Here is an 11,452-nt window from a genome sequence, read left to right as displayed (position 1 = left end):
CATCATGTCTCCTGCTTTCCGGAGGTGAGGTCATGTCGTCCTTGCACTGGGTCTTGGGCACAGTCCCTGCCCACTCCCTCCTGGAGTCTCAGGACTCACCAGAGGTCAGGGAGCAGAGCCCTCCAGTAGACAACCTGCCAGGCTGGGACAACACACTTCCTGGGTGCCGGGGCGTCACACTTGCTCTGGGGGCCGCTCCTCCCCCAGGTTCCGCTGACGGAGACAGATGCGTGGGAAAAGCGCCCAGCAGGCTGCGCATGGGGTAGGCCTGGAGGCGTCCTCTTCCTCTGCCATAACAATTGAGGTCCTCATCCTTGAGACCCATCTTTTATTTCTTTTTTTTTTAAGATTTTATTTATTTATTTGAGAAAGAGAGAGAGCACAGGAGCAGGGGGAGGTGCAGAGGGAGAAGCGGGCTCCCTGCGCAGGGCTGGACCCCAGGACCCTGAGCTCACCACCTGAGCCGAAGGCAGACACCTAACCGACTGAGCCACCGGGCACCCCTCACCGTTTATTTCTGGCATCTTTTCCTTCTTTTTGTGATGGAACCGCAGTCACCTCCGGTCTGTATCGGGAGGAGGCGTGCTGCTTCGGCGCGCTCACAATTGGAGCCCGTAATCTGCTCCTTAATGATCAGCGTGGGTCCAGCTCCGCTCACCGAGCCCCCTCCTGCCTCGGTTCCGTTTTCATCCTGGCCTCCCCAGTCCGGGGGACTCCTGAAGGGAGCCCAGCTGCTCTGCCATCTTTTCTCTTTCTTTCCAAATGGCCCCAACAGACCCCAAGGGTGGGCCTTGTCCTCGTGATTCCAAGTGGGGATCAAGGGCTCGGATGGCCAGAGACACAGATTCTCAGAAAGGACGCTATTTGGGTGCTTGGCCAGTGGAAAGGCGCAGCCTACTCCCTCTCCGGCTCAGCAGAGCCCAGCCAGGACCCTCCCGCCTGTGGAGGAGGAGAGACCTTCTCCCTGAAGCCAAAAACGGCGAGTGTTTCTGTTGCCCTGGCTGTGCTCTCAAGTGGGTGCAGACAAGATGCAAAACTGTCGCTGATGACATCATTGTCGTGCCATCGTGAATCAGAGCTTCTGGTTCCAGGACTCCCGGCTGGGCCTACTCCCTCTCTCCAGCCGGTGCCTGCAGGGTCTGGGAGAAGGGGGCTCCCCAGGGGCTCAGGGAAGCTGCCAGAGGAGGAGCCCAGAGAGGGGAGCCCCCAGAGGGCAGAGAGATAAAAAAGCAAATTACTTTCGCTGTTTCACTTTATACTGTATTTTTTAAAAATTATTATTCTCATCACAAAAGTAAATGGTAGTCACTGGAGAAATTTTCAAAAACCTCCACACTCAGAAGCAATTAAAATTGTCTTTAATCTCACTGCACAGAGATGGTTTACGGGGCCGGCAGTGGGGAGGGGGTGGTATTTGTGGTTTTCTTTGCATATTTATATCCCTGTCCATCGGCAAGCTCACTCGGACAAGGGCTCTAACATGACTTTTCCCGTAGCCAGTCTCCGGGAGGAGCCCCCGACCATTCTCCCAAGGGGGTAGAAATCCCAGCTCCGAGGCCCACACCCACCTTCCCCCGAGGCATGGCTCAACTCTGTGGGCTGCCGGTGGGTATTCGGTCTTCCCCCCACAGCCCTCTCTGCACTGGCATCCACCAGGCACCTGCCGTCCTGTCTGCTTTCTAAAGGTCAGTCCTGGAGGGCGAGGTCACCTGGATCCTAACTCCCATCCCAGAGACCCCCTCAGACAACTCCACTCCACTTGCATGCCCTCCGTGGAGCACTGGCTCAGAACCTCTTCTTGTGTCTTCCAACGGCTTAGCCAGCTGTGCCCTGGGCACTCCCAGGCACACAGGGTGGGCTTGTAGGAGTTTCTCTGCCTTGTCACACCTGGTGCCGCTGGGGGAGCCACCCATCCTCTGAAGGCTTCTGCCTCCCAGGGCTTGACCCCAGAAAGGCCTTAACTATCTCCTATACCCTGACCCGCAGAACTCTCCATGTCTCTGGCGTCCCTCTCAAGGCAGGGAGGTCTCCTTGTCCCCCAACCAGCCTCCCACAGCTCCCTGCCCTGAGATCAGGAAGGTCTCCTATAATGTCAGAGGTGGGAAAACATGCCCTTGCACAGGGCAACAACCCTATAAGATTGTGTATGCACCACACAAAGGTGCCCTGCTGAGTGGGGAGGGTCCAACAGATATTAGCCCTTGTCAGGGCTAATATCTGCCCTGACAAGGACAAAGGCACCTTGCTATGATTCACCCAAAGGTGCTTATATGTTCCAGGCACAGCCCTGTCCTTACTCACAATGTCTTGTTCCGAATCTCATGCTCAGACTTTTGAAATTTGAAAGCCAGTCATTTGACTCCTGTGAATTGAGTCCTGCACTGGTGTCCCTTCTCTGAGGCAGTTCATGTGGGCTGTCAGCCTGCTGCCGGTCTGCAAGGAAGCCTCACAGGTGCCAGGAGACGCCCGACGATATCACACACACACCAACACACATGCACACCCACACACATACTCCCAGCTCCAAGGCTGGATTTGAATCTTTGGGTTTGGGGCCAGAACCTAAATTTAAAAGTGTCCCCCAGGTAGGCCTGAGAGGGTGGGGGAGAAGAAGTACCATGAGGAGAAACTGAGACCCAGTCCCTGGAACACCCTGCCTCACAGCCCTCAGCTCCCCTTGGGGGTGGAAGCAGGGGAGGGGATGGTGCTGGCCATTGCCTTTCTTGCCTAGATGGTCGAATTCAGAGCCCTGCTGGGCTGGCTGGTGGATGGTCCTGTGTCAGAATGCCCTTGATACCCCCCAAGCATCTACTTTTTTCCCCTATTTGGTTCCAGCTGAGAGGCTGAGAAAATCCACACAACGCCATTCCTGGGGGAGCGGCATCTTCTAGGCTTCCATAAAGAAGGGCCAGATGATCCAAGTCATTCAGCTTACTTCTCTTGCCCCACAGAATGAGCCCATGGGCAGTCTCCTCGGGTGGGGGGGTGGCAGGAGCAGCTCCCTCCCCAGCAGTGTTGGGCCACGGAGTCCACGCGTACCACCCTGGGGTACACCTTCCAGGATGGAGACCTCCAAAATCCTGGCTCAAAAACCCGACGCAGCAGAAGGACAGGTCGGATTTCTGTGCCCGCAGCACAAAATGGCAATGCTAATGTGGTTTCCAATTTAGGTTTTAAAATGCCACTTAAAGGACAGCTTCAGTTCTCTCACTTAAAACTTTTTTTAAATAATCACATCTCCTCATGAATCAGGCTGTGGGCATATCTGTCCTTCCTTCCCTGTCAGGAACTGACAGAGCAAAAGAGATATTTTCTCAGATTTGTTCATAACCAGTTGCTGCTTCTTGGACTGGGAGGACTTTCCTGCTCCTATCCCATATCCGTGGTCCCTTCTGTCCAGGGCCTCCTGACCCGTCAGGAACCAGCTGTTCCCCTGTTGGGGTGGATGGCATCCCCAGGTGCAAAGGTGCCAGGAAAGAAAAAGGGCTGTTCCTCAGACACCGGCCAGGGGCAGGTTAGGAGCAGGGGTGACTGGCTGTCGGGAGGAGCTTACTCCAAATTAAAATCATCGGGATCCCTAACTTTTATGGGAAAGAAACAAAGTTGTTTAAAGCCAGCCAACCAACCTTAGGAAAAAAGAAAACATAATTTCAAACCCTGAAGGAATATGATCCTAAATTTTGTAAATTTGTATTTCCTCCCCTCTTTCTGGTCAAGGATGGAAAACTTCCCTACATTTTAAGTATAGGTGGAAGGAGGGGCATGAAAATCAAATGTCTCTCCTATCCCACCTTCCCATTAACTTGAAAAGTGACTTGAGGGTTTGTACCCATGAAGGCAGGGTCCGCAGAAGGCCCAGACCAGCTTCCAGGGGCTCAGAGCAGCTGTCAGGGACTCCAGCAAGAGCCTTGTCTGGAGGACGGGATTTTCAGGCTTGGCCCAGTCTTTGGGGAAGGAAGCCAGTAGGGAAGGGGTATCTGTCCTTGCAGGGCCAAGACTAATGCCCTAAGATGCAAGTCAGGCCTCTCACTGTCCACCCAGAAGTCAGCTCAGCTGTAGGGTCTGGAGGCAGAGGCAGAGCTCAAGCCTGTCCCTGCTGCCGCTCCCCAACCTGGCCCAGCTTCCCAAAGCCTACCCAGGGTGCTCGCCATAGAGGCAGCTAGGAGAAGGATGTAGTGGTGACAGGAGCTGGGAACACCCCTTCCTGCAGGTAGGCTCCCAATCCCAGAGCTTCTTGCTGGCTCAAACCAGGTGCATCTAGCTGGTGCGGCGCCCAGTCATGGGTGGCGGTGCAGGCCACACGGGCCACTCCCTGTACCTCCCAGGTATAGGTCCAGCCATATCTGAACCCTCAAGAGGTTGAACCCAGTGGCCCTTCCCAGTCCTTCCTCTGGCCCAGACCCCCTGCCTCTCCCATTTCCCACACCCTAGACATCAGGCATCCCTGACACAGTTGAAAGCAGAACCAGTCCTCAGTTCGTCTGTTCTTGGGAATGCTCAGGCTCCCCAGTCGAGGTCTGCAAGCAGGGCAGCACCCCTTCTCACCACTCAAACACGCTGCAGCTAGCATCTCGCTCTCAAGTCTTCAAATGCACTGCATCTACTGGCCAGGCCTTCATCCAAGCTCTCGAGGGCTCCAGGAAGAAAAAATAATGGAGGCTGATAAACAGGAATGTTCTAGAACAAAAAATGGACCAAAAGGAGGAACATAATGTGAGCCCATGTGCTGAGACATTCCAACCTCTCCACTATCAGTGTCATGTCTAATTCTTAGCAGGGGATGGGAGAAGAGTAGAGTTCTAAAGTGCTACTGCTTGCCCCTAGGATGATTTTTATTTCCTTTTTTACCCTTGTCTATATTTTCCAGATAATGGCCAAATACTGCTTTTATAAGCAGCATAAAAATAAGAAGAAATGACTTTTACTTTAAAAAAGTCATTGGGAGCCATTGTAAGTCACTGACTCAGGCAGTGACCTGAGGATGATCCAGGCCCCTGCTGGCAGGGGAGCGGACCTGGGAAAGACGGAGGTGGGTTTACCGTGAGGTCAACGAAGCTTGAGCCTGGGAGCCCCAGCTCATGTTCACCCACCTGGTCAGGCATTTTTGTAAAATTTGCAAAGGTAAGGCATCTTACCAGGTCAGACCAGTATCTTCCCCCGCCATCCCCCTCTACAAGTCTGGTCGTTCCTAGGAGCACGCCCACCACCCGCTCTCTGGGCTCCCTGGTGCTGGGACAGGAAGGTGCAGGGTCAGGGGTGGGGGACTCTGCACTGAGGTGTTCCTAAACACGGGGTAGCAGGGGATGTGGCGACTGAAGGGAAGTGAGGAAGCGTAGGGCACCCGAAGCCAGTCTGGATTGTTTTCCCACATTTTGGATCTTTGTCAGCTTTCTAAAATGTGTCATTTATTTTGATTGTTTCTTTCTTTCTTTTTTTTTTTAATTCTGTTTCTCTTTCTACCTAAATATCACTTGAAAACTTAACTCTGTGGCGGTATTCTCAGAGAGGGCCCCAACTGCACACAGGAGCCACAGCAAACCCCGCTCCCCACACCGCCCTCCCCGAGGACGAGGACGAGGACAGGCCACAGAGGGACAGACAGGGAGGGCGGGAGGCTCTGCAGCGTCAGTCAGCGGAGCTCTGCCCCTGGGCAGGAGCGGCCCAGATGGACATGCCAATGGTGAGGAGAGGGTGAGAACAGCCACGCACACAGCCGGGGTGCTCATGGATGGCACATTGCTGGCCACAAACCCCAGGCCCTGGCTGTGGCGGGGCAGATGCTGGGCTCCGATCGTGGCCCAGACTCCTGGGCCAAAACCCCAGGACGTGACTCTTAGCCTTGGTCGACCCTGAATCTGAGGTCTATCGTCTCAAGCAGCTGTAAACAGCCGGAGACTGACCAGTCACAGCCACCGGGGAGGGGACAGGGGAGCAGGGGCCAGGGCTAGGAGGGGAGGCTTCTAAGGAGAGGTGAGTCTTGCAGGGACTGCGCACCTGCCCTGCCTCCAGGCCTGCCACAGCCCTCTGCAAAGGGCCACCAGCCCACTGGGGCAGGGGAAAGGGACTCTACTCTCGACCACCCACAGAGTCCAAGCTGCCCCCAGCTGCATGCCTCCTGCCCACCAGGCAACCACTCGCCTGGCTGCGGCTGTTTTACCTGGAGGCTCCTCCGCCACCCTCCCCCAGTCCTTCCTTCCCCCTCAGTTCTCAGGAGCCCCAGGCTGCACTGTGATCACAAAGTCCTCCTGCCTGCTCCGGCTCCTGCACCTTTTCTCCGCCGCGGGCATTTCCACCAGTTCATCTCCGGCATGTGCTTTCCAGCAGACCCGCATTGACCCAGGGCCCAACTAGGTTTTTCTTCTTGTCATCACCAGGATAATTAGAGGAGATTAGAAGCCAATGATTCTTGCATCTTGTGATTCAGTGGTGTTTAATATTTTACCAATGGGCTATCTAAAATAATACTGCATCTCACCTGATGGATGTACACTCAATCTTAGGAAATACAATCCTAGAAAAGAACCACCTCTTCCTGAACGAGTTCTTCTGCCCTGGCATCACCCCCAATTTCCAGACCTTTCCATGAAGTAGTTCTCCCTCAACACTACAGGTGGAATGGGTTGGGGGGCCTCCTAATTAACTGAACAGACCTTCTCCCTCACCTTGGTGCCTGTCTCTACTTCTGGGCCTGAGACACCGCCTCTGGTGCCCAATCTCTCTCCAAGTGTGACCTCATGATCTAGGTACCCCTTCCCCGGAAAAACAGGGGCAGGACCAGAGGACTCAGCCAGACTCCCAGGTGCCCCTGAAGCTGGCTGGCTACTGATTCCAAACACTAGCCCTGTTCCAAGCCTCCTGCTCCTTTTGGCACATGCTCTATCCCAGCTTTGGCCTACTTCCTGTTCTTGGCCAGGATGGTGACCTGCTCCTTAACATGCAGCGACCTCACTCACCCCTCCACACCACCCACGCTGGTTGGGTCTAGGCAGCAGGGGCAGTACAGCGTCACTGTCATGCAAACCCCTGTCCTTTCTTTTTTTCTTTAAGATTTTATTTAGTTATTCATGCGAGACACACAGGGAGAGAGGCAGAGACATAGGCAGAGGCAGAAGCAGGCTCCTTGCAGGGAATCCAACACGGGACTCGGTCCCAGGACCCCGGGATCACTCCCTGAGCCAAAGGCAGACGCTAAACCACTGAGCCACCCAGATGCTCCACTTCTGTCCTTTCCAGAAAAGTCTAGGTGATTCAGCTCAAGGGGTGGCAACTGGTCACCATCAGTCTCAGCAACCTTAGAAGCTTTGTGTCTCTGTGGCCACTTAGCTAGAGACCACACAGCTAAAGGGACCTAGAGAGGCAGGAAAGGTCACATGTGGTAATCAAGGTACTAACCAGTGAGACTTTGTCCAAAAACTGGTAACACCCAGCATCATCCCATCACCAGAGTCAGAGCCACCCACCACCAGCAGACCAAGTTTGCACCTGCTTCCAGCTATCTCAGGCCACAGCCCCAGCCAGCTCTGTGCATCGTGTCACTGACTCTCTCCATCACATCGCACCGTCTGATCCAGCAAGAGAAGCCGCAGGCCCAGGTGTTAGAGGACAAGGGCAGAGATACCCTTTCTGGGAGAAGAGCGTCCGTGAGTACTCTCCTTGCACTTGGTCTCACGCTCACACCCCATCCTTTCCCCAGGTACCCAGGCAAAACACCAGACCGCAGCCTCTCGCCCAGTCCAGCCTGACCATTCCCCAAGCCCACTACTGCCTATTTCCCCCTTGGAAAGGCCCTGCATTTCTAAGCCGGGCTTGGCCTACTTTCTATTTAGTTCTAAAATGGTCATTCTAAAATATGACCTTAAGTCACCAGCCACTGTGGTTGTCGAAGCCATCTGTAAAAAAAAAATAAAAATAAAAAAACCAAAAACCCTCTAGAGCGCTGCCGAGCACCATGGTTAAAATGAAAACGTTTGCAAGCAAGGGCATCATCAGCATTCACGGAGGAGCACGCCACGGCAATCACAGCACACGACACGCACAGAAAGCCACTCCAGTGGCGGCATACCCCGGGCAGCAACATTTCTCCCTTGACCTGCACCCCAGCCTCTCGGTGACGCGGAGCTGTGTAATAATAATTCCCCTCGCATGCAGGAGAAACAGAAATAGCTTCACCGGGCCCCACAGGCCCCGCAGCACAGTTTATGGAATCCTGGGGCTCTAATGCTCCTAGTCTCCCCGGTTTCCATTAAGCAGCTGCCAAATGGCCCCATCGTGGCAGGAAAGGCACCCTTGCCTCATCTTCCCGTCCCTCCACAGACAGGCCAGAGGAGGGGCAGCATGTGTCACTCAGCAACCACATAATGGGGATAGAGGTCACGCCTGGCCCTGTGACCTCTGCCTGTCAAAGCCAACTCAGAGCCCCTTTATAATCTTTTCCAAGACTTAAATGTATGAGTACACAAAGCTCCCTTAATGGAAGGTCGCTCTGGCTTGTGTAACAAGCTGTGTAAACTTCATCTCTGCACTCACTCAGCACCGGCCTTGTTTACCTTCCTGCCCAGACGCTTAGGGAATGGGGAACGTGACCGCCCTCCCAGGCTCCAAACATCTTTCGGAAAAGAAACAGTGCCCTCCCCGCTTGGAGACCAAAAGACCCCCAAAAAAGGGCAAGATACCTTCTCCAACTTTACCAAAATGCCAGGCAGTTTGACCACACGTTCTTTGTTGAGTTTCTCATTAGAAGAAGCAGCTTGAGGCTGAGCGGAAGAGGAGAGGCTACGGAATCCCAGCTGCCTCGCCTCCTGACCCCAGCTGGGTGGCCTTGGCCTTGGCGAGGGCACCACTTCTGGAGGCTGCCTCCCTCCCAGGTCCCCATGAGCAGAAAGATCACGCCTAAGCGCAGGCTGGAGCCCCGCCTGAGAGAAGAGGTCCCTGAGCAGCAGCCAACGGCACTGCTCTGCCCTTGGAAGAGGTCATGGTAGCGGTAAAGCGCATGACCTCTGGAGCCCATTGGAAGAGGTCATGGTAGCGGTAAAGCGCATGGCCTCTGGAGCCCAGCTGCCTGGGTTCCAGCCTCAGCTCCGCCACTCACCACTCACAGGCTGCAAGCCCTCGCATGCATCACTCCTGCAGAATGCGACCTGATGCTGAAGAGCAGGAGCCGTGGGGACAGAATGAGAGCACCAGGGACCCCAGGTCCTGAGACCTCCATTCCCCTATTCATGAGCAAGGGCTGCAGGTCCCTTTGCAGACCCCCCTGCTCCACACCTACTTCCTGGATGCTTACTCCATGCTTCCTAGCAAGACCAGAAATCTCTTACCACAATCCCTCATTTTATAGCCCAAGGCCCAGACTCCCCCACTTAGGACCTCCCAACTGAGCTGCTTCTGCTTCCTGCCACCACCTACTGTCTTACCTAATCTCGTGGCTTAGGGCAGAGACAGAGTAGAGAGAGCAGGGCCATGTTCCCCCACACACAGAGGCAAAGAGGAAAGTCGAGGCAAAATCCCGAACCCATCTACTCAAGCCCTACCATTCAAGCCTCACCAAGACCCTGGGAATTGCTAGGGCAGGGGCTTCACCTGGCTCAAATCTCTTCCATCCAGCCTGTGTGCTGCCCCTTCCCCTCTGAAAGCCAGGAAGCCTGTGGTGAGAGCACATAATTCCCCTGGGATCCTGCTGGCTGAGAACAATGCTGTCCAAAATAGGTCAGGCCTTCCAGGGAAGGGACTACCTCCCCTCATTTGAGTGGCCCACTTCCCTGGCTTCTCCACCGCTCTTTGGTGGCGGCTGTCCGAGTGCATATGGACAAGCCTTGCTGCTCTCAGAGCCAGCTTTCCCACCTGGAAAACGAGGGTTTGGCCAGGCATCGAGGCTCAGCATCCTACAGGCCCTAGGAGCATGCTGGGCAGCTCCCCAGAACCAAGGTGGGGAGATGAGGTGGTGCTCAGCATCCTGCCAGGCCCTGTCCTCCACTCCATCCACACACATCCATCTCCCCCATCTGTGTGCCTGAGAGGAAAGCCCTGCCGACAGCCTGCAGAGTGGAGGCCTCCCTCAACAAGGAGAAAAACGCTCTGGAGAGTCAGGCCTTGGACCACGACTTCAATGTTAGACAGAGAGGTTGCAAGGGTGTTTCTCCCCGGCTGGGGTGGGATCTGTGGGAATGAGCTCTGGCCCCGGCTGGCCTTGCACATCCTGAGGCTGCGCGTGTTGTGCTGGAGGCCAGGCTGTGAGGCATGCGGAGGGCAAGAGGGATGACTAACTTATCTTCCCCGGTTCACTCAGCCAGTGCTCACCAAGCTCTCCCCACACACTGCACCGGGGACGGGAGGAGGGACGCAGCTAGAACTTGCCTCACCCTGCAGGTATCTGACAAGTGACCAGGTAACAGCGGAGGCTAAGGTGAGGGACGCCTATGCAGAGTACAGAGGAAGGAGGCGCCCTCAGCCCCGACTCTGCACTTGCAGGACAGCGAAGGCCAGTGGGCGCCTCCATAGTCTCCAGCCCTGGGCCTCTCGCAGGCCACCCCCTTACCTCGGGCAGGGTCACCCGGTGACCCGCTGGGGCAGTCAGTCCTTCCGGAGCAGTGCAGCTAGGGCAACAGTTCCCAGTTTCTCAAAGGAGGGGAGGAGTTTGGACCAGGAGAGCCCCTCAGTCTCACGGACCGCTCGCCTCTGCTCTGGCCGCCTCGCCGTGGCCAGGCCTGGCGAGGTCAGCTGAGGTCAGCTGCGGTATCACCACCCGCACCGCACCCCTCGTTCCCCCTGCTCCGGAGGAGCCCGGGCCAGGGGAGCTGGGCAGCACCTGCGCCCTCAGGGCCCAGCTAGACAGGGGCCTGGGCCCGGCCAACCCGTCCCGGCTTGCAGGGGGGCCTCTGCGCCTGCCCCAGGTGCCCCTGGAGGCCCGGTCACGCCGGGAGGGAGGGAGGGAGGGAGTATATCGGGGGAAGAATGGAAGCAGGTGCCTCGGAGCAGCCTGCCGTGCACGGCGTCTCTGCTCATAGGTCTGTAAGCCTCTCTGTGTGACCCTGTTTTACCTCCCTCCGTCTCCCCGCGGGTCCCTCCGGCCTTAGGTGATGTGAGGCCGGGCCGGGGCCGTCGCAGCGCGTCCCCCGCCGCCCCATTGGTCGGCAGCCTCCGGGGGCAGCGCCGTCAGGCCCGCGCCCCGCCCCCCGCCCCCCGCCCCCCGCCGCCCGGGACCTGAGCGCGCGCGGAGCCTCGGAGCGCAGTCGCCGCTGCAGGCGGGAGCGCAGCAGCCCGAGGAGCGCCGACAGGCTCGCCGCGCGCCGTCCGACCGGGGCTCGCCGCCGCGGGACCGCCGCCCGGAGACGCAGGGGCGCGGGACGGACCCCGCCCCCGCCCCCGCCGCCGCCCCGCCCCGCCCCGGCCGCCCCCGCCCCGGCCGCCCCGCGTCCCCCGACTGCGGCCGCACGCGCCGGACCGGCCACGTCTG

This window comes from Canis lupus, chromosome 11, assembly GCF_003254725.2.
Source record: "Canis lupus dingo isolate Sandy chromosome 11, ASM325472v2, whole genome shotgun sequence".
NCBI lineage: Eukaryota > Metazoa > Chordata > Mammalia > Carnivora > Canidae > Canis > Canis lupus.
This window is presented reverse-complemented; position numbering follows the sequence as displayed.